Below are 23084 nucleotides of genomic sequence, written 5' to 3'. Positions count from 1 at the left end.
AGGAGGCTGAGGCAGGAGAATCGCTTGAACCCGAGAGGCGGAGGTTGCAGTAAGCTGAGATCGCGCCATTGCACTCCAGCCTGGGCGACAGAGCGAGAGTCCATCTCAAAACAAAAAATTAAAATTAACACCTATTCGTGGGTTAAAAACAAAAACAAACTCTAACAAGAGTTTAGAATAGAAGGAAACTTCCTCAACTTGTTAAAGGCTGCTTCAAAATATTAATAGTTTGTTTGCATTTTCATATACAATTTAGAATCTATTTGATAATTTCTACAAAAAAAAAAGCCTGTTGGTATTTTTTTTTTATTTTAGAGATGGGGTCTCACTATGCTGCCCAAGCTGGTCTTGAACCCCTGGGCTCAAGCGATCCTCCCACCTCAACCTCCCAAAGTGTTGGGATTACAGGCGTGAGCCACTGTACCTGGTCGTATCCCTAAGTATTTCACATTTTTTGATGCTATCATAAACGTTTCTATACATTTAATTTCCCAATTGTTCATTGCTAGTGTAGAGAAATACATTTTTATATATTGACCTTGTATCCTTTGACCTTGCTAAATAAAATTATTGGTTCTAATAGTTTTGCTGTATTGTAAATGCCTTAGGATTTTCTACATGCATAATCATGTCATTTGCAAATAAAGACAATTTAACTTTGCCTTGTCCCACTCTTTTTCTTGCCTTATTGTCCTGGCTAGGACCTCCAGTACAACGTTATTAATATATAGAAGTAGTGAGAGCATATATTCTTGCCTTGTTCCCAACCTTAGGGAGAAAAGTGTTTAAGTGTTTAGACTTTCAGCATTAAATATATTAGCTGTAGGTATTATAGAGTAGCCAAAACAATTTTGAAAAACAGAACAAAGTTGGAGCAAGTTGATTTCAAGAAGAATTGTAAATCTGCATTCATCAAGACAGTGTGGGAAGTAGCATAATGATGCTGTATATCATTAAACAGAATAGAGAGCTCAAAAATAGATCCACATACATACCATCAATTAATTTTTGACAAAGGTGCCAGGGTGATTCAATGAGGAAAGGAAGCTGGGACTGAAACATATCTGTATGGAAGGAACAAATGAATCATGACCCCTACCTCACATCATAAGCAAAAATTTAACTTAAAATGAATCAGAGACCTAAATGGAAAAACTAAACCTACAAAACTTCTAGAAGACCAGGCTCAGTGGCTCATGCCTGTAATTCCATTGCTTTGGGAGGCTGAGGCAGGAGGATCACTTGAGCCCAGGAGTTCAAGACCAGCCTGAGCAACATAGTGAAACCTTGTCTCTACCAAAAAAAAAAAAAAAGAAAAGAATTTAATTAGCCAGATGTGGTGGTGTGCACCTATAGTCCCAGTTACTTAAGAGACTAAAGCAGGAAGATTGCTTGAGCCCAGGAGTTCAAGACTGCAGTGAGTTATGGTTGCACCACTGTACTCCAGCCTAGGTGACAAAGTGAGACTCTATCTCTAAAACAAACAAACTTCTAGAAGAAAGCGAGAAAAAACCTTGGTGGTCTAGGAGTAGGCAGAGATTTCTTAGGACACAAAAAAAGCACAAGTAATAAAAACAATTGCCAGATAGCGCTTCATTAAAATCTTAATTTCTTCTCCCAAAGACATTGTTTTAAAAATGAAACTGTAAGCCACAGATCAAAAGAAAATATGCATTATATAAATATGACAAAAGACTGAATATATAAATACTCAGTATCCAGAATATATAAATAATTCTTACAACTAAATAAGGAGAAAGCAGATAATCCAGTGTATTAGTCAGGGTTCTCTAGAGGGAGAGGACTAATAGGATAGATGTATATATGAAGGGGAGTTTATTAAGGAGTATTGATTCACACGATCACAAAGGGCAGTCCCACAATAGGCCATCTGCAAGCCGAGGAGCAAGGAAGCCAGTCCGAGTCCCAAATCTTCGAAAGTAGGGAAGCCCACAGTGCAGCCTTCAGTCTGCGGCCAAAGGCCCAAGAGCCCCCGGCAAATCACTGGTGTAAGTCCAAGAGTCCAAAAGCTGAAGAACTTGGAGTCTGATGTTCGAGGGCAGGAAGCATCCAGCATGGGAGAAAGATGAAGGCTGGAAGACTCAGCAAGTGGGCTCCTTCCACCTTCTTCTGCCTGCTTTATTCTAGCCAGACTGGCAGCTGATTAGATGGCACCCACCCGGATTGAGGGTGGGTCTGCCTCTCTCAGTCCACTGACTCAAATGTTAATCTCCTTTGGCAACAAACTCTCAGACACACCCAGGAACAAAACTTTGCATACTTCAATCCAATCAAGTTGACACTCAATATTAACCAACACAAGTCCACTCCTTGTCAACTTGAACCCATATACATCTCCTGAAATCATACATAACCTTCAAATAAAGACAATAATAAGGTCATAATTACACCCAACATAATATGGCTATCCTTTGTGCAACCGGTAGCACGCTAATCCTTAACCTAAATGCTATCACATAAAGTTAACAACACTTAAATGCTGATATGAAGTCAGTAAATCTTATGTCACATGATAAAGGAAAAAGAAAGGAAATAAAATGAAGACATTTTCTTAGTACAAGTGTATACAGGCACAAACATATTCTTAACAAAATAAGGAGGATATTCAATATTCAATGCAATTACAGTCCTTGTTTCTGCCACCAGTCACGTGGTGGTAGTTGTATTATGACTACCTTCTTCTACTACCCAAACTGTATTCCCTTTGCCTTCAGCAAGCACCTCAGTGGGTTGTGGTTTTTTTTTGCCTGGTGGAGTGACCCAAACCTTCATTCCTGTAGGGTCTGGGCCATTTGCAGTCCTGCCTGGATTGGGTTGTTGTTGTTTCCCATTGACCTTAATCACAGGGCACGGGAATACTAAGAGATGCCCTCTGGGATCTCCTGTATTTCACGCATACTCTTCCTTACCTCCATTGTGGAGCAGTACACTGATTTCATCTTGATAGTCTGAGTCAGTCACCCCAGCCAATACTGTAACTTTCTTCTTAGCCCGTTGACTTAGAGGCAGGAGGAGCCCAAAGTATCCAGGTGACAATCTTAACTTCCACTTTAATGGAATCATTGTTGTGTCTCCTGGTGGCAGTGTTCCTCCCTCTGGAACTAAGACCTCTAGGCTAGCAGAACATAATGTTGCGGGAACAAGAAGCAAAAATTTTGCTAGTGGGTCACTTGGGGTGTCGGTGATTGGTGCCACTTCCACTTCCACCCCTGGACCCATTAATCCTGGCTATGGGGGAAACAGTACCATATATTGGACACTGATTCAGAGCATATGTGGTCTTCTGGAGAACTTTGCCCCAGGCCTGCAAACTATTGTCACCTAGTTGGCACTGTAATTGTGACTTCAAAAGGCCATTCCACCGTTCTATCAATCCAGCTGCTTCGGGATAATGAGGAACATGGTAAGACCAGTGAATTCCATGAGCATGAGCCCACTACCACACTTCTTTAGCTGCAAAGTGAGTGCTGTGGTCAGAGGTAATGCTGTGTGGAATACCATGACGGTGGATAAGGCACTTTGTGAGTCCATGGATGGTAGTCTTGGCGGAAGCATTGCATGCAGGATAGGCAAAACCGTATCCAGAGTGTCTATTCCGGTGAGGACAAACCACTGCCCTTTCCATGATAGAAGAGGTTCAATATAGTCAACCTGGTTCCAGGTAGCTGGCTGATCACCCTGAGGAATGCTGCCATATCGAGGGCTCAGTGTTGGTCTCTGCTGCTGGCAAATTGGGCACTCAGCAGTAGCTGTAGCCAGGTCAGCTTGGTAAGTGGAAGTCCATGTTGCTGAGCCCATGCATAACCTCCATTCCTGCCACCATGGCCAATTTTTTCATGGGCCCATTAGGTGATGACAGGGGTGGCTGGGGAAAGAAGCTGAGTTGTGTCCACAAAATGAGTCATCCTATCTACTTGATTATTAAAGTCCTACTCTGCTGAGGTCACCTTTTGGTGAGCATTCACCTGGGATACAAATATCTTCACAGCTTTTGACTACTCAGAGAGGTCCATCTACATACCTCTTCCCCAAATTTCTTTGTCACCAATTTTTGAATCATGCTTTTTCCAAGTCCCTGACCGTCCAGCCAAACCATTGGCCACAGCCCATGAATCAGTATATAATCACATATCTGGCCATTTCTCCTTCCAGGCAAAGTGCACTACCAGGTATGCCACTTGAAGTTCTGCCCACTGGGAAGATTTCCCTTCACCACTGTCCTTCAGGGATGTCCTAGAAAGGGGCTATAGTGCTGCAGCTGTCCACTTTGGGGTGGTGCCCGCATATCATGCAGAACCATCTGTAAACCAGGCCCTAGTGTTCTCTTCCTCTGTCAACACATCACAGGGAACTCCCCATGAGGTCATCGGTGCAGGCTGGGGAAGAGAAGGCAGGGTGGCAGGAGTGGAGTTCATGGGCATTTGAGCCACTTCCTCATGTAACTTACTTGTGCCTTCAGGACCTGCTCAAGCCCCATCATGTACATACTACTTCCATTTGATGATGGAATGCTGCTGTGCATGCCCAACTTTATGGCTAGATGGGTCAGAGAGCACCCAGTACTTGACAGGCAGTTCAGGTCACTTGGTGACTTGATAACCCATCGTCAAATGTTCAGTTTCTGCCAAAGCCCAGTAACAGGTCAAGAGCTGTCTCTCAAAAGGAGAGTAGTCAACTGCAGAACATGTCAGGACCTTGCTCCAAAATCCTAGAGGCCTCCACTGTGATTCATCTATGGGAGCCTGCCAAAGGCTCCAAACAGCATCCCTGTCTGCCACCGACACCTCAAGTGCCACGGGATCTGCTGGGTCATATGGCCCAAGTGGCAGAGCAGCTTGCACAGAAGCCTGGACCTGTTGCAGAGCCTTCTCCTGTTCTGAACCCCACTCAAAACTGGCAGCCTTTCGGGTCACTCAATAAATGGGCCAAAATAACAAACCCGAATGAGGAATGTATTGTCTCCAAAATCCAAATAGCCACGAGGCGTTGTGCCTCTTTCTTGGTTGTAAGAGGGTCCAAATGCAGCAACTTATCCTTTACTTAGAAGGGATATCTCAACGGGTCCCACACCACTGGACCCCTAGAAATTTTACTGAGGTAGAAGGTCCCTGAATTTTAGTCGGATTTATTTCCCATCCCTTGGCATGCAAATGTCTCATCAAGTTGTGTGTGTTTGCTATTTCTCGCTCACTGGATCCAATCAGCATAATGTCATCAATGTAATGGACCAGTATGATATCTTGTGGAAGGGAAAAACGATCAAGATCTCTGCCAACCAAATAATGACACAAAGCCAGAGAGTTGATATACCCCTGAGGTAGGACAGTGAAGGTATATTGCTGGCCTTGCCAGCTGAAGGCAAATTGCTTCTCGTGGGCCTTATGGACAGGAATGGAGACAAAGGCACTTGCCAAATCAATGGCTGCATACCAGGTACCAGGAGACATGTTAATTTGTTCAAGCAATGGAACCACATCTGGTACAGGTACAGCAGCTGCAACTGGAGTCATCACTTAGTTAAGCTTACAGTAATCCACTGTCATTCTCCAAGATCCATCTGTCTTCTGCATAGGCCAAATAGGAGAGTTAAATGGGGATGTGGTGGGAATCACCACCCCCGCATCTTTCAAGTCCTTGTTGGTGGCACTAATCTCTGCAGTCCGTCCAGGAATGCAATGTTGTATTTGATTTACCATTTTTCTAGGTAGAGGCAGCTCTAACGACTTCCATTTGGCCTTTCCCACTATAATCGTCCTCATCCTACCAGTCAGGAAGCCAATGTGGGGGTTCTGCCTGCTGCTAAGTATGTCTATGCCAATCATGCATTCTGGTTGGGGAAATGACCACAGGATGAGTCCGGGGACCCACTGGACCCACTGTAAGTTGGACCTGAGCTAAAACTCCGTGAATTACCTGACCTCCATAAGCCCCTACTTTAACTGGAAGACCACAGTGTTTTGAGTTCCCTGGAATCAATGTCAGCTCAGAGCCAGTGTCCCATAGTCCCCCAAAAACCTGATCATTCCCCTTTCCCCAGTGCACAGTTACCGTGGGGAGGTCTGCCTGGGGAAGGATGGAAGAAAGATTAATGGTATCGATTGTCAGAAAGGTAGTGGGGTTCTTCCTCAAAGGGACTTGGCCTCCCCTTTATTCAGGGGTTCTGGGTCTGTAAACTGGTTCAAGTCTGGAAATTGATTGAGGGGCCGTGATTCTCTGTTTTTATAATTCAAATTAGTCTTTTGTCCACTTGACCTGGAAGTTTTCTGCTTATACAAATTAAGTAAGAATGCAGTAGGCTTCCTCTCCATTTCATTTCTAGGAATACCGTGATTAATTAGCCAATGCCAGAGCTCTACATAAGTCAGACTATTCTGATTGCTGCTTTGCCTCTGCTGTCCATTATGGTAACTATACCCACCTTGCCTCTGACAGTTGAGTGCCGCCACTTGGCCCCTGACACCTCAGGATCCAATTATTCCTGTTGCATTTAAATTTTCTAATTGAGTGACTGCAGTTCCCACTGTAAGATCTGGCATACAGAGAAGAGCACTCACAGGGCTCCTCAGGGATGCAGGTGCTCCCCTCTCAAATCTATTTCACAAAGTATTGGTGGAGGGTATGTCTTCTGGACCCTCCCAGCTGGAATGAGTAGGTCTAAAGTGACTAATCCATTCCAGCATCCCAATCTCCCTAAGCCTTTGGATCCATTCCTCTATATTAAACCAAGAGAGATCAGGCATTTCCAGCTCGTTCACAGTGGGCCATCTTTTGATTCCTATTTCAGCTAACCAAGCAAATAAACAGAACATTTTTTTAACTCCCCAAGCTGCAACATTAAATGCAGGATCCCTGCTTAGTGGGCCCATATCAATAAATTCAGCCTGATCCAACTTCATGTTCCTTCCACCATTATCCCACACCCTTAAAATCCATTCCCATGCCTGTTCTCCAGATTTTTGCTTATATAAGTCAGAAAACTCAAGCAGTTCTTTTGCAGTGCAGCACACCTCCTTGAGGGTCACACTCTGAACCTCACTTCTACGGGCCTGCCGGGACTTGAGTCTAGTTACAGGTCTAGAAGCAAACAGGGGTGTTGGTGGTGGGTCCTGAGGAGAATCAGCATTGTCTTGCCTGGCAACTGCCTCAGGGGAGGCCATCACTGTTGCCTCAGACAGTGCATGGTTAATCTCCTTAGACAAAGGTGGAAAGGCTGATGACAGCATAGGTGGGGAGGGGATGTTGTCACCACTAAGGGTGGGGAGACTGTTTCCTCTGGCAAAAAAGGCTCATCAGCGTTTACATGCTCAGTGTCCCTGGCTTCATCAGGTTCCTCCCAAACGTCCCCATTCCAAGTTGCAGACCCCATTCCTTTCCAATCAATGCCCTAACTTTAACAGTAGATACCTGGCGAGACTGAGCATGCACCTTTCCTTGCAGGTCAGCCACTCTCATGATAAGGGTGTGTGTCTGATTTTCCACAATTTCAGCCCTTTGTCTACAGGAGATAAGACTCTCATTCAGGGCAATCTTAGAAGACTTGAGGCTCAGTATGTGCTTCTGGAGCTGGGAGTTAGAACCCCTGAGCTCATCCTTTTCTTTCGTCACTTTGTCCAGCAAACTTAGGAGCAATCAACCAACTTCATTATATTCCTTGGTTCTCCACAAATGGCCAAAGGTATTACGTATAGAGTCACTAACTTCCTTGCCTTTCGCCTCTCATGAGTGGTGGATCAGGCGTATCAAAAGCATTTATTTTGCATAACTTTTTTTTTTTTTGAGACAGAGTCTCGCTCTATCACCAGGCTGGAGTGCAATGACGGGATCTCTGCTCACTGCACCTCTGTCTCCTGGGTTCAAGCGATTCTCCTGCCTCAGCCTCCCATGTAGCTGGGACTACAGGCAAGCGCCACCACACCCAGCTAATTTCTGTATTTTTAGTAGAGACGGGGTTTCCCCATGTTGGCCAGGATAGTCTCGATCTCTTGACCTCGTGATCCGCCGGCCTCGGCCTCCCAAAGTACTGGGATTGCAGGCATGAGCCACCACGCCTGGCCCTATTTTGCATAACTTTCTAAACAGTTCACCCCAAGGACTATCAGTCTTCTCCATACTATTAGAAGTAGAGTCCTTAGCATTTTTGGGTCTAATCAAATTAAGCAGCCAACTCCAGAGACCCCAAAACCAACTAAAAAAATCCATCCTTAAAATTCTGTTCCTCGGCTGGGCGCAGTGGCTCACATGTGTAATCCCAGCACTTTGGGAGGCTGAGGCGCATGGATCACCTTGGGTCAGGAGTTCGAGATCAGCCTGGCCAACATGGTGAAACCCCATCTCTACTAAAAATACCAAAAAAAAAAAAAAAATAGCTGGGCATGGTGACAGGAGCCTGTAATTCCAGCTACTCAGGAGGCTGAGGCAGGAGAATCACTTGAACCCGGGAGGCGGAGGCTGCAGTGAGCCAAGATTGTGCCATTGCACTCCAGCCTGGGCAACAAGAGCAAAACTCTGTCTCAAAAAAAAAAAAAAAAAAAAAAGAAATTCTGTTCCTCTAGAACCACCCCATTTTCAGTACCAAAATCTGTATTAGTCAGGGTTCTCTAGAGGGACAGAACTAACAGGATAGATGTATATATGAAGGGGAGTTTATTAAGGAGTTTTGACTCACACGATCACAAAGTGAAGTCCCACAATAGGCCATCTGCAAGTTGAGGACCAAGGAAGCCAGTCTGAGTCCCAAAACCTCAAAAGTAGGGAAGCTCCCAGTGGCAGCCTTCAGTCTGTGGCCAAAAGCCCAAGAGCCCCTGGCAAATCACTGGTGTAAGTCCAAGAGTCCAAAAGCTGAAGAACTTGGAATCTGATGTTCGAGGGCAGGAAGCATCCAGCATGGGAGAAAGATGAAAGCCGGAAGACTCAGGGAGTCTGCTCGTTCTACTTTCTTCTGCCTGCTTTATCCTAGCCGCTCTGGCATCTGATTAGATAATGCCCACCCAGATTGAGGGTGAGTCTGCCTCTCTCAGTCCACTGACTCAAATGTTAATCTCCTTCAGCAACACCCTCACAGAAACACCCAGGAACAATAATTTGCATCCTTCAATCCAATGAAGTCGACACTCAATATTAACCATCATGCCCAGTGAAAAAAAATAGGCTAAATAATTGAACAAAAACTTTACAGAAGACATACAAATGGCAAATAAGCATGATGAAAAGATGCTCAATATCTTCAGTTGGCAGGGGAGTACAAATGAAAACCATAATAAGTCACCACTACACACAGACTAGAATGGCTAAAATTAACAAGACTGATGATACAAAGTGTTGGTGAGGACATGGAGCAACTGGAGCTCTCATAAGCTGCTGGTGGGAGTGTAAAATGGCACAATTACATTGGAAAAGTTTGGCAGTTTCTTATAAAGTTAAATATACACTTCCCATATGATCTAGTAATTCTCCTAGCTATTTGCCTGAGACAAATGAAACTATCTGTCCACACAAAAGGCATACATGAACTTCATAGCAGCTTTATTCAGAAGTGCCCCAAACCAGAGACAACCCAAATGTTGCTCAACAAGAGAACTGAATAAATGACTTGTGTTATATTGATATGGTGGAATAGTATTGAGCAATAAAAAATAAGTAATTATCAGGCCAGGCACAGTGGCTCACACCTGTAATCCCAGCACTTTGGGAGGCTGAGACGGGAGAATCGCTTAAGGCCAGGAGTTTGAGGCCAGCCTGGGCAACATAGTGAGACCCCCATCTCTACAAAAAAAAAAAAAAAGGAAAAGGAAATTAGCTGGGCATGGTGGCATGCACCTGTAGTCCCAGCTACTCAGGAGGCTAAGGCAAGAGGATCATTTGAACCAGGCTGGTCTCAAACTTCTGACCTCAGGTTATCTGCCCGTCTCAGCCTCCCAAAGTGCTGAGATTACAGGTGTGAGCCACCGTGCTGGCAGTAACTGTTCTTATCAGTTGAATGTAGTGACAGATAGCAGATGGGTGATTACCTAGAACAGGGCCAGGAGGATGGACTGCAAAGACGCCTGTAATCCCAGCACTTTGGGAGGCTGAGGTAGGTAGATCACCTGAGGTCAGGAGTTCGAGACCAGCCTGGCCAACATGGTGAAAACCCCGTCTCTACTAAAAATACAAAAATTAGCTGGGGGTGGTGGCGCGTGCCTGTAATCCCAGCTATTTGGGAGGATGAGGCCAAAGAATCGTCTGAACCTGGGAGTTGGAGGTTGCAGAGAGCTGAGATCATGCCACTGTGCTCCAGCCTGGGCAACGGAATGAGATTCCATCTCAAAAAAAAAAAACTTCATGGCCAGGCACGGTGGCTCACGCCTGTAATCTCAGCAGTTTGGGAGGCCGAGGCAGGCAGATCACGAGATCGAGATCAAGACCATCCTGACCAACATGGCGAAAACCCATCTCTACTAAAAATACAAAAATTGCTGGGTGTGGTGGCGCATGCCTGTAATCCCAGCTACTCGGGAGGCTGAGGCAGGAGAATCACTTGAACCCGGGAGGCAGAGGTTGCAGTGAGCTGAGATCATGCCACTGCACTCCAGCCTGGCGACAGAGTGAGACTCTGTCTCAAAAAAGAAAGAAAGAAAGAAAGAGAGAGAGAGAGAGAGAGAGAGGGAGGGAGGGAGGGAGGAAGGAAGGAAGGAAGGAAGGAAGAAAGAAGGGAAAGAAAGGAAAGAAAGAAAGAAAGAAAGAAAGAAAGAAAGAAAGAAAGAAAGAAAGGAAGGAAGGAAGGAAGATCTTCACCTGGGTTCAATTCTTGGCTCTGCCACTTCCTAGTTTACAATCTTGGGCAAGCTATTTCACTTTTCTGTGACTGTATTTTCTCATCTGAAAAGAGAATAATACTTTCTTTCATGGTAAAGTAATAATAATAATCATTCTCTTACAGGATCTTTGTTTTTGTTTTTTCAGATAGCCCCATAGGGTTTTGAGACTTAAATGGAATTTTTTTGTTTTGTTTTGTTTCGTTTTGTTTTGAGATGGAGTCTCACTCTGTCGCCCAGGCTGGAGTGCAGTGGTGCAATCTCGGTTCACTGCAACCTCTGCCTCCCTGGTTCAAGTGATTCTCCTGCCTCAGCCTCCTGAGTAGCTGGGATTACAGGTGCCCAACACCACACCCAGGTAATTTTTGTATTTTTAGTAGAGATGGGGTTTCACCATGTTGGCCGGACTGGTCTTGAACTCCTGACCTCAAGTGATCCTCCCACCTCAGCCTCCCAAAGTGCTGGTATTACAGGCGTGAGCCACCGCACCCAGCTTAAATGGAATTTAAATTAGCTAATTTATTGAGAACCATGGCAGCCAACCTCCACGAAGGCCTCCAATGGTTTCTGCTTCTCGGGATTCAAGCACCTCCACATTAAATAGGGCTGACCACTGTCACCAATAGAGATAGTGGAAATGACAGCCTGTGGTTTTTGAGATGAGGGAGGCCATAAAACACATTGACCACTCTTTTTTTTTTCTTTTTGTTTTTGTTCTTTTTTCTTTTTGAGACAGAGTCTCACTCTGTCACCAGTCTGGAGTGCAGTGAGCCGAAATTGGGCCACTCCGCCTTCCGGGTTCAAGTAATTCTCCTTCCTCAGCCTCCCGAGTAGCTGGGATTACAGGCACGTGCCACCACGTCCAGCTAATTTTTGTATTTTTAGTAGAGACGGGGTTTCATCATGTTGGCCAGGATGGTCTCAATCTGTTGACCTCGTGATCTGCCCGCCTCGACCTCCCAAAGTGCTGGGATTACAAGTGTGAGCCACCGTGCCTGGCCTTTTTTTTTTTTTTTAAGACAGAGTCTTGCTCTGTCGCCCAGCCTGGAGCGCAGTGGCATGATCTTGACTCTCTGCAACCTCTTCCTCCCAGGTTCAAGAGATGCTCTCCAGCCTCAACCTCCCAAGTAGCTGGGATTACAGGCACCTGCCACCACACCTGGCTAATTTTTGTATTTTTAGTAGAGACGGGGTCTCACCATGTTGGCCAGGCTGTTCTCAAACTCCTGACCTCAAGTGATCCGCCCGCCTCAGCCTCCCAAAGTGTTGGGATGACAGGCGTGAGCCACCGCGCCTGGCCTGATCACTCTTTCATGGGGAAGCCAACCACCATGTCATGAGGACATTCAAGCAGCCCTGTGGAAGGGTCTGGATGGCAAGTAACTAAATCCTCCTGCCAGAAGCCAGCACCAGCCTGCCAGCCATGTGGGTGAGCCGAGTAGGTCCTTCAATCCCAGGCAAGACTTTGGGTGACTGGCTGACATTTTTTTTAACCTAAGTATTTTATTTAATTTTTTAATTTTTATGGATACATCGTAGGTACATATACTTATGGGGTACGTGAGATGTCTGGATGCAGGCTTGCAATGTGAAATAATCACATCATGGAAAATGGGGTACCCATCCCTTCAAGCATTTATCCTTTGTGTTGCAAACAATCCAATTACACTCTCGAGTTATTTTAAAATGTACAATTAAATTATTAGGCCGGGCGCAGTGGCTCACGCCTGTAATCTCAGCACTTTGGGAGGCTGAGGCGGGCCGATCATCTGAGGTCAGGAGTTTGAGACCAGCCTAGCCAACATGGTAAAACCCCATCTCTACTAAAAATACAAAAAATTAGCCAGGCTTGGTGGTAGGCACCTGTAGTCCCAGCTACTCGGGAGGCTGAGGCAGGAGAATCACTTGAACCCAGCAGGTGGAGGTTGCAGGTGAGATCGCACCACTGCACTCCAGCCTGGGTGACATAGCAAGACTCCAACTCAAAAAAAAAAATTTAATTTAATTTAATTTAATTTAAAAAATAAATTAAAAAGCTAAAATGCAACAACAATTTTATATATATATATATATATATATATATATATATATAAAATTGACCATAGTCACACCCTGTTGTGCCATCAAATACTAGGTCTTATTCATTCATTCATTCACTTTTTTTTTTTTTTGAGACAGGGTCTCACTCTGTCACCCGGGCTGGAAGGCAGTGGCATGATCTCAGCTCACTGCAGCCTTGATCTCCAGGCTCAAGCCATCCTCCCACCTCAACCTCCCAAGTAGCTGGGACTACAGACATGCACCACCATACCTGGCTAATTTTTGTGTGTGGTTGCGGGGGTAGAGAAGGGATTTTGCCATGTTGCCCAGGCTGTTATTCTTTCTTTCTAGTTTTTTTTTTTTTTTTTTTTGTACCCACGACCACAACTTCATGAGCCAGAACCGCTCAGTTAAGCTGTTCCCAATTCCTGGCCCACAGAAACCATGTAGGGTAATAAATATTATTGTTTAAAGCCATAAAGTTTTGGGGTAATTTGTTACACAGCAGTCAATAAACTAATATGAACACTACCAGTATAATAGCTAATATTTATTAAGTATATATTCTATCACTTACTATTCCTACCCCCATTACTACTAGCAGGGAAGAGGTCCGATATCCTCCATTTGCCCATCTGGGGCACTTCCCCAGCCTGCCATGTGCCCAAGGAGACTCAGCTGTTCAGACTCAACAGCCTTCCATATCCCCTGGCTTCTAATCTGGTTTGGGCAAGGAGGAGCCCCCGGGAGGAGACTGAAGGGAGAAGGTGGAGTGACTCAGGGTATTTATGCATCTGCTTCCTCCTGAAGGGCACCTCAGGCTGGTTAACAGAAGGTCACAGCTTCTCTTTTTTTTTTTTTTTTTTTTTTTTTTGAGACGGAGTTTCGTTCTTGTTGCCCAGGCTGGAGTGCAATGGCGCGATCTCAGCTCACTGCAACCTCCGCCTCCTGGGTTCAAGCGATTCTCCTGCCTCAGCCTCCCAAGTAGCTGGGATTATAGGCATGAGCCACCACGCCCGGCTAATGTTGTATTTTTTAGTAGCGACGGGGTTTCTCCATGTTGGTCAGGCTGGTCTCAAACTCCCGACCTCAAGTGATCCGCCCGCCTCGGCCTCCCGAAGTGCTGGGATTACAGGCGTGAGCCACCGCGCCCGGCCTTGAGACCTCATCTCTACAAAACATAAACAAAATTAGTTGGGAGTGGTGGCAACTGCCTGTAGTCTCATCTACTCTGGAGGCTGAAGTAAGAGGATGGATGGAGCCCAGGAGGTAGAGGCTGCAGTGAGCTAACAAAAAAAAAAAGGAGAACCCCTGCTTTAGAGAAGGAAATGGAAATTCAAAGAGGAGCAAATGGGAAACCAACAGGGGCCACCTGGGGGTGTGCTCAGCAGCCAATAGGCACTAGTGGAAGCTTGATAAATATCTGAATTAATGAGTGAATGAATGACTTGCTGTCACTGGGAAGGACCCACCTGCCCTTACCATAGGTGCTGGAACAGCAGGTCAGTATCTGAACTACTTCAGCCCGACACTGGTGACCAGTTCCCTTGCCCAGCCCAGAGTCTTAAGCTTCAGGAAGTTTTGCATTGGAAGGATTAACACACAGCCCGGGACACCCAGGAAGCAGCCCCCAAGCTCAGTGAGAGACTCAAGAGTTATTTTTGAAAAGCAAGCAAGGCCTGCAGGCGGCCCTGGCAGAGGCAGAACGCAGAGCTGGAAAGAAGAGCCAGGAGCAGAGAGAGAACAGACAGCTACCACAGAACCCACGCCCCACACCTGTGACGTGGGCCCCACGCACGGCGACATAACATGGTGGCAGAGGCGGGGAGGCGTCCTGTGACCCCTTGGGAATTTTATTTTAATTGTGGTAAAATATACATCACATAAAATGCATCCTTGGGAGTTTTTACTGCTCCCGCCCCAGGCTGAATGACATTGAGGACTGGGTTCCCACAGGAACAGGGAGTGGGAACACCAGCCAAACACATTTGCATCCAAATGGTGTGTGAGCTTTTGCTCAAGTCTGGGAAAATCCTGGAACTGGAGGGAGGGTCATTGCTCTGAGGCAAAGTTGGGGGTCTGAGGATTAGGACACAGGTGACAAAATTAACATTAGCGGTGCATGGTGGCGCATGCCTATAGTCCCAGCTACTCGGGAGGCTGAGGCAGGAGAATCGCTTGAACCTGGGGGTGGCAGTTGCAGTGAGCTGAGATCGCGCCACTGCACTCCAGCCTGAGCAACAGAGCGAGACTCCGTCTCAAAAAATAAAAAATTAAAATGGTAATTAAAAAAAGAAACAGATAACAGCCTCTATCCCTGCAAAATAGTGGGGTGGCAGGAGTGGCTGTGGGGTCCGGGAGGAGGGGAGCAGGTGCTGGCCCTCGAGGTAGGGCGGGGAACTGCGGGCACGGAAAAGGAGCAGCTGAGCAGCAGAATGCGGCTAATGAGCCGTGCAGGTGAAGGGAGAGGTGTCTGCAACGGGGTGGAGGTCGCAGGCAGCCAGAGGGAGCCATCAAGGCCCCAAAATAACTCCTGCTTCTGCAGGAGAAACTGGAACTAATCAAGGTGGGAATAATCCGCAAATCCCTCAGAGAGGGGCTGCTAAGAGGCCTTGTGTTTCCAAGCAGGGATTAGAGGGGAAGAAAATAAACAAAAGATGGAGTTTGTCCTGGAAAACGGTGCCAACATGAAAGCAAGTTCTTCCTAGGGCCTTGGTCAGAGGGCCACCAGTAGCTAATATCCATTGAGCGCCTACTATTGTATGCCTGATGCATTCATATGGCTACGCATGTGAGCTCTGAAGTCGGCCTGCCTGGATTGGAATTCCTGCTCTACTTCCTGCTAGCTGTGTGACCTCCGAACAGTTATTTCCCCATTCTGAGCCTCAGTTTCCTTATCTGGAAAATGGGGATAAAATTCATACCTGCCCCACAGGGTAGTTGAGGATAAGTGCTTGATACATGTGAACTTTTATTATAATAGAAATATTTCCAGGGGCTCATTTCCTGGGATTACCGGTGGCTCATACCTGTAATCCCAGCACTTTGGGAGGCCGAGGTGAGTGGATCACCTGAGATCAGGAGTTGGAGACCAGCCTGGCCAACATGGCAAAACCCTGTCTCTACTAAAAATACAAAAATCATCCAGGTGTGGTGGCAGGTGCCGGTAGTCCCAGCTACTTGGGAGGCTGAGACATGAGAATTGCTTGTACCCGGGAGACGGAGGTTGCAGTGAGCTGAGATTCACTGTGACTCCAGCCTGGGTGACAGAGACTGTCTCAAGAAACAAAACAAAACAAAACAAATCTTTCCAGCAATGCTGGGGAAGAGGGTTAGGTTTTGTCTCCTCATTCTACAGGGTAGTGAACCAAGGCTCAGAGAGCCCAAGGTCACATGGCTAATAAGTGAAAGTGTCAGGATGGTGACTCATGTGAGTCTAAGTCAGGAGCATGTGAATTCACTAGCCCGGGCCACCCTGCTCGCTCCTCAGTGGGCAGGGAGGAGGGCAGTGGCCCACAGGCAGGGCGCAGCCCCTCACCCACCGCCTCTCTCTGGGCCCCATGCTGGGAGCAGATACAGCATGCACGTGGGAAACAGCCTCCGGGTGAGACATGTACAGTGGAGAGGGACGCGCACTGCCCTTGAGCATGGAAACTTGGCTGAGTTCTTTCCTCTCTCTGGGCCTCAGTTTCCCCAGTTGCAGAACACGGGCTGGTAACAGGTGACTCGAGTCCTGGAGAGTCTAGATTCTTGCTCCCTGGTTCTCTGGTGAGTATCCGGTGCAGGCAGCAGTGAAACGAGGACAAGAGAGGGACCTGGGCCACTGCCAGGCGATCTCCCCTTTGTCACTTCCCTCCCTTCTCCTGGTGAATAGTTCCAGGCAGAGAGAACAGCAAAAGCAAAGGTCGGGAAATGAGAGCGAGCATGGCACGTTTCGGGAGCTGCAGGTAGAAGAATCCAGTCACCCGGTTTATTCATTTATTCAATTATTTAATCAACGTTTAGTAACCTGGTTTACTCATTTGATTATTCAACCAGCATTTATCACTGTGTGCCAGGCAGTGTTGGAGTACTGGGGATACAGCAGTGAACAAAACAGAAAAAACCACCATCTTCACGAGGCTCATTCTTTTTTCTTTCTTTCTTTCTTTCTTTTTTTTTTTTTTGAGATGGGATCTCGCTCTGTCACCCAGGCTGGAATGCAATGGTGCGATCTCGGCTCACTGCAGCCTCCACCTCCTGGGTTCAAGTGATTCTCCTGCATCAGCCTCCTGAGTAGCTGGGATTCAGGTGTCTGCCACCATGCCCGGATAATTTTTTGTATTTTTAGTAGAGACAGGGTTTCACCATGTTGACCAGGCTGGTCTCAAACTTCTGACCTCAAGTGATCCAACCACCTTGGCCTCCCAAACTACTGGGATTACAGGAGTGAGCCACCCCACTCAGCCTCATGGGGCTCATTTTAATTGGGGGAGATGGAAAAACCAAGTAAACAAATCAATACCCAGAATCATTTCAGCATGGGATAAGCATTTACGTGAATAAAAGCTAATACGTGTAAAGCGTCTGCTATGGTCAGGCATTGCCAACAGATGTTAAATAATTTGATCCTTGCTACCACAAAATGAGGCTGTAATCACAACTCCCACCTTACAGCTGAGGAAATTGTGGCTTAACAGAGAAGTTAAGTAACCTGCCCAGTGCCACACAGCATTGGAGCAGGTGGAGCTGTGATTCAAATCCAGGCCATCTGGCACCATTGTGCTGGCTGGTGAGGAGAGCACTAAATAGGGCAACTTGTCCAGGGAATAGCCCTCTAAAGAGGTGACATTTGAGCCAGGACGCATGAGAAGACATCCGCCATGCAAAATCCAGGAAGCAGAAGGTTCCAGATGGAGGGAACATTGAGTGCAAAGGCCCTCAGGCAAGTAGGGGCTTCACAGGTTGGGAGAAGAGCGAGGAGGTCAGTTTTAGCTTGAGGAGAGGATAGAAGAGGTCAGAGCGGTGCGCGGGGCAGACACGTGGGGTTGGGGAGGAGCCTCCTCTGTCCTCCTCAAGGAGGCCCAGGAGACGTTCCCAGGAGCCTCCCGGCAGGTCTGAGGGATGCTTGGGAAGCAGGGCCTGAAGTCGTTCTGACAGGTGTGGCTCGCCTCCTCTCCCCTATCAAGTCGATGAGGCGTGGTCAAAGCTGATCTTCCCCGGGGCCCATTGCTGGGAAATGAGTGCAGCTGCAACCTGCCGTGTAGCCTCAGCCAGCAGCACCCACAGGTGGCCCCCTCCCTGACTGATGGGGACATGGAAGGGCTCGTCTCATTCTTCCCTCTTCACCCTAAATCCACATCCTCCCTGGCCCTGTACCTCCCACAGAGCCACAAATGAGGGGCTCCCATTCTCCAGTAGAGGCTGGACTACCTAGCTCCTGCCCTCAGGGTGCCCCCCAGAGGTCTGAGTCCAGTCCCAGCTCAGGGAGGGAATGGGGTGTTCCCCAGCTTGGTCTCAGAGGGTCTGAGAGTCAAGAGTCTGACCTTAGGGAGAAATCTTGGGGGGCTGGAAAGGGATCCACGTTCCTAGTCATATAGACCTAAATTAGAGTCCAGACTCTATCCCCATGTGGTTTTGGGAAAGTCGCTTCACCTAAGTCTCAGTTTCATCATCTGAAAAATGGGAATAATCACACTACCTACCTCATAGGGTCAATGTGAAAATTACATATAACATGGCTGAGAGGGGGCTTTCTGGGGCTGGAAATGTTCTATATCTTTACCTGCAAGGTGATATATAAAATTCAATGAAATGTACATTGTAGGGTGGGCTCATGCCTATAATCCCAGCACTTTGGGAGGCTGAGGCGGGTGGATGACTTGAGCGCAGGAGTTCGAGACCAGCCTGGGCAACATGGCAAAACCCCATCTCTACTAAAAATACAAAAATTAGCCAGGTGCGGTGGCAGGTGCCTGTAATCCCAGCTACTCGGGAGGCTGAGGCAGGAGAATCACTTGAGCCTGGGAGGCAGAGATTGCGGTGAGCCGAGATCATGCCACTGCCCTCCAGCCTGGGCAACTCTGTTGGAATCTCATTCTTGAGATTCCATCTCAAAAATAACACCGCCACCATGGTAGATTTATACATTTTACCGTATGTATGTTACAACTCAATTTTTTTTTTTTTTTTTTTGAGAACAGAGTCTTGCTCTTTCGCCGAGGCCGGACTGCAGTGGCACTATCTCGGCTCACTGCAAGCTCCGCCTTCCGGGTTCACGCCATTCTCCTGCCTCAGCCTCTGGAGTAGCTGGCACTACAGGCACCCGCCACCGCACCCAGCTAATTTTTTGTATTTTTAGTAGAGACGGGGTTTCACTGTGTTAGCCAAGATGGTCTCGATCTCCTGACCTCGTGATCCGCCCGCCTCGGCCTCCCCAAATGCTGGAATTACAGGCGTGAGCCATTGCACCCGGCCATAACTCAATTTTTTTTTTAAATGCAAAGTACCTGACCCATGGCTAGCCCCGCATAAATGTTAGGTAGTATTAGCATAAAGTGTTCCATAAATATTTATTGAATATATTTGTTAAATAAGCCCTTGTAAGTACCCTTCCATGTTTTATCATTTATTTGATTCCCAGGGCTCCTGGGGCCTGGATGCCTACGGGAACTCAAACTCAATATGTCCATGACTGATTTCCTTCACCTCATTCTTGCTTCTCCCCAGGCTTCTCTAACTGCCCAGTGGCTCAACCCATAAATGTGGATGATACCCTGCCTGCCTTTTTCTGTTCTTCTTCTCTCCAACCCCTTACAGCCAACTTATTACCAAAACTTCCTGTAGTAGACTCTCTCCAAAGACGGCCCCCAACCATTCCCCCGCCACCCTATAAGGGCATGCTGACCTCCCATCAAGAGGTAGAGATTGAGGCTGGGCACGGTGGTTCACGCCTGTAATCCCAGCACTTTGGGAGGCCGAGACGGGCAGATCACCTGAGGTTAGGAATTTGAGACCAGCCTGGCCAACATGGTGAAACCCCGTCTCTAGTAAAAGTACAAAAACTGCCCAGGCATGGTGGCACACACCTGTGGTCCCAGCTACTTGGGGGACTGAGGCACAAGAGTCACTTGTACCAGGAGGTGGAGACTGCAGTGAGTCAAGATTGTACCACTGCACTCCAGCCTGGGTGACAGAGTGAGACCCTGTCTCAAAAACAAACACACAACAACAAAAAATAGATCAATGACATAAAGGTAGGAGCTAATACCATAGAAAAATTAAAAGAAACCATAAGGCCAGGTGTGGTGGCTCACGCCTGTAGTCCCAGCTACTCGGGAGGCTGAGGCAGGAGAATCACTTGAACCTGGGAGATGGAGGTTGCTGTGAGCCGAGATCATGTTATTGCACTTCAGCTTGGGCAATAAGAGTGAACTCCATCTCAGAAAAAATAAAATAAATAAAATAAAATAAACCACAGGGATAAATCTTCATGATCTAGGATTTAGCAACAGATTCTTCAATTTGACACTGAAATCACAAGAAACAAAAGAAAAAAGAGACAAACTGGATTTCATGAAAAGTAAAAACTTTTCTGCATCAAAGAACATTATCAAGAAAGTAAACAGGCAACCTGCAGAATGGGAGGCAATATATGCACATCGTATGTCTGATAAGAATTTAGTATCCAGAATATATAAAGAACTCAACAACAAGAAGACAAACAACCCTTCTAAAAAATGGGCCAAGTGAGCCAGGCACGGTGGCTCACGCCTGTAACCCCAGCACTTTGGGAGGCCGAGGTGGGCAGATCACGAGGTCAGGCGTTTGAGACCAGCCTGGCCAACATGGCGAAACCCTGTCTCTACTAAAAATACAAAAATTAGCCAGGCGTAGTGGTGGGTGCCTGTAATCCAAGCTACTCAGGAGACTGAGGCAGGAGAATCGCTTGAACCTGGGAGGCAGAGGATGCAGTGAGCTGAGATCGTGCCACTGCAGTCCAGCCTGGACAACAAGGACAAGACTCTGTCTCAACAAAAAAAAAAAAAATGAGCCAAGTAAGCTAACAGACATTTCTCCAAAGAAGATAAACAAATGGCCAGAAAGCATATGAAAAAGATGTTCAACATCATTGGCCATTAAGTAAATGTAAATCAAAACCACAATAAGATATCACAAAGTAGGATGGCCTTAATTTTTAAAAAGGGGGCAGAGCTCTTCCTGTTCTCCGTCATGGCACAGGATGAAGGTGAAAAGGAGAACCCCACATGGGAACTTTGCATTCACAAGCTCTGCCTCGACATCTGTGTTGGGGAGAGTAGAGACTGATCCCTGCAGCCAAAGCATTGGAGCAGCTTGCAGCCTGGACCCTGTGTTTTCCAAAGCCAGATACACTGTCATATTGTTTGACATCCGGAAAAATGAAAAGCCGAAAATGCTGTCCGCTGCATAGTTCAAGAGGCCAAAGCAGAAGAAATCCTGGAGAAGGGTCTAGAGGTACGGGAGTATGAGTTGAGAAAAAATAACTTCTCAGATACTGGAAACTTTAATTTTGGGATCCAGGAACACATCAATCTGGGTATCAAATATGACCCAAGTGTGGGTGTCTATGGCCTGGACTTCTCTGCGGTGCTGAGTAGGCTGGGTTTCAGCATCACAGACAAGAAGCGCAGGACAGGCTGCACTGGGGCCAAACACAGAATCAGCAAAGAGGAGACCATGCGCTGGCTCCAGCAGAAGTGTGATGGGATCATGCTTCCTCGCAAATAAATTCCCGTTTCTATCCAAAAAGCCAATAAACAGTTTTCAGGGAAATATAAAACAAAATAAAATAAGAAGTGGGGAGAGAAATAACAAGTGCTGGCTGGGTGCGGTGGCTCGTGCCTGTAATCCCAGCACTTTGGGAGGCCGAGGCCGGCTAATCGCCTAAGGTCAGGAGTTCGAGACCATCCTGGCCAACATGGTGAAACCCCATCTCTACTAAAAATACAAAAATTAGCCAGGCGTAGTGGCGCACACCTGTAGTCCCAGCTACTGGGGAGGCTGAGGCTGGAGAATCGCTTGAACCTGGGAGGTGAAGTTTGCAGTGAACCAAGATCGTGCCACTGCACTCCAGCCTGGGCAACAGAGCAAGACTCCATCTCAAACAAACAAACAAACAAACGGAAATAATGAGTGTTGGTAAGGATGTGGAAAAATAGACACTTCTGTTGTGTTAGTCCATCCAGGCTGCTATAACAAAGTACTGTAGACCGGATGGCTCATAAACAACAGAAATTCAGCCAGGCGCGGCGGCTAATGCCTGTAATCCCAGCACTTTGGGAGGCTGAGGAGGGTGGATCTTTTGAGGACAGGAGTTTGATACCAGCCTAGCCAACATGGGAAAACACCATCTCTACTAAAAATACAAAAAGTAGCCGGGCATGGTGGCTGGGGCCTGTAATCCCAGCTCCTCAGAAGACTGAGGAAGGAGAATCGCTTGAACCCGGGAGACAGAGGTTGCAGTGAGCCGAGACTCTGCCACTGCACTCCAGCCTGGGCAACAGAGTGAGACCCTGTTTCAAAAAAGAAACAACAACAACAAAAACCAGAAATGTATTTCTCGTAGTTTTGGACCCTGGAAGTGTGAGGTCATGGTGGCCAGCATGGCCGGGTTCTGGTGAGGGCCTTCTTCTGGGTTGAAGACTGTGGACTTCTCATCGTCCCCTCACGTGGTGGAGAGAAGGCAACAGTGTTCTCCGGGGTCCCTTTTCTAAGCACATTCATCCACTGATGAGGGCTCCACTCGCATGGCCTGTTTACTTCCCGAAGGCTCCACCTCCTAATGCCATCACTTCATGGGTGAGGATCTCAATATATGATTTTGGGGAGGACATGAACATTCAGTCCATTGCACTCATCCATTGCGGCTGGGAGTGGAAAATGGTGCAGCTGCTGTGGGAAACAATTTGGCAGTTCCTCAAAAAGTTAAACATAGAGTTACCATATGACACAGAAATTCCATTCCTAAAGAACTGAAAGCAGAGACTCAAACAGATCCTTGTTCACCAATGCTCATAGCAGCATTATTCCCAAGAGCCAAAAGGTGGAAACAAGCCAAATATCCATCAACAGATTAATGGATAAACAAATGGTGGTCTAGCCATACAATGGAATATTATTCAGCCATAAAAAGGAATGAAGTGCTGGCGCATGCTACAACATGGGTGAACCCTGACAACATCATGCTAACTGAAAGCAGCCAGACACCAG

The 23084-nt window shown here is 46.9% G+C and overlaps 1 pseudogene; it reads left to right on the top strand.

Moving 5' to 3' along the window:
• The first annotated feature begins 21065 nt into the window (after window positions 1-21065).
• LOC129525888 (large ribosomal subunit protein uL5-like) lies at window positions 21066-21616 on the top strand (annotated as a pseudogene).
• The last annotated feature ends 1468 nt before the right edge of the window (window positions 21617-23084 follow it).

The sequence above is a fragment of the Gorilla gorilla genome, chromosome 10 (genome assembly GCF_029281585.2).
Source record: "Gorilla gorilla gorilla isolate KB3781 chromosome 10, NHGRI_mGorGor1-v2.1_pri, whole genome shotgun sequence".
Taxonomy (NCBI): domain Eukaryota; kingdom Metazoa; phylum Chordata; class Mammalia; order Primates; family Hominidae; genus Gorilla; species Gorilla gorilla.
This window is presented reverse-complemented; position numbering and strand designations above follow the sequence as displayed.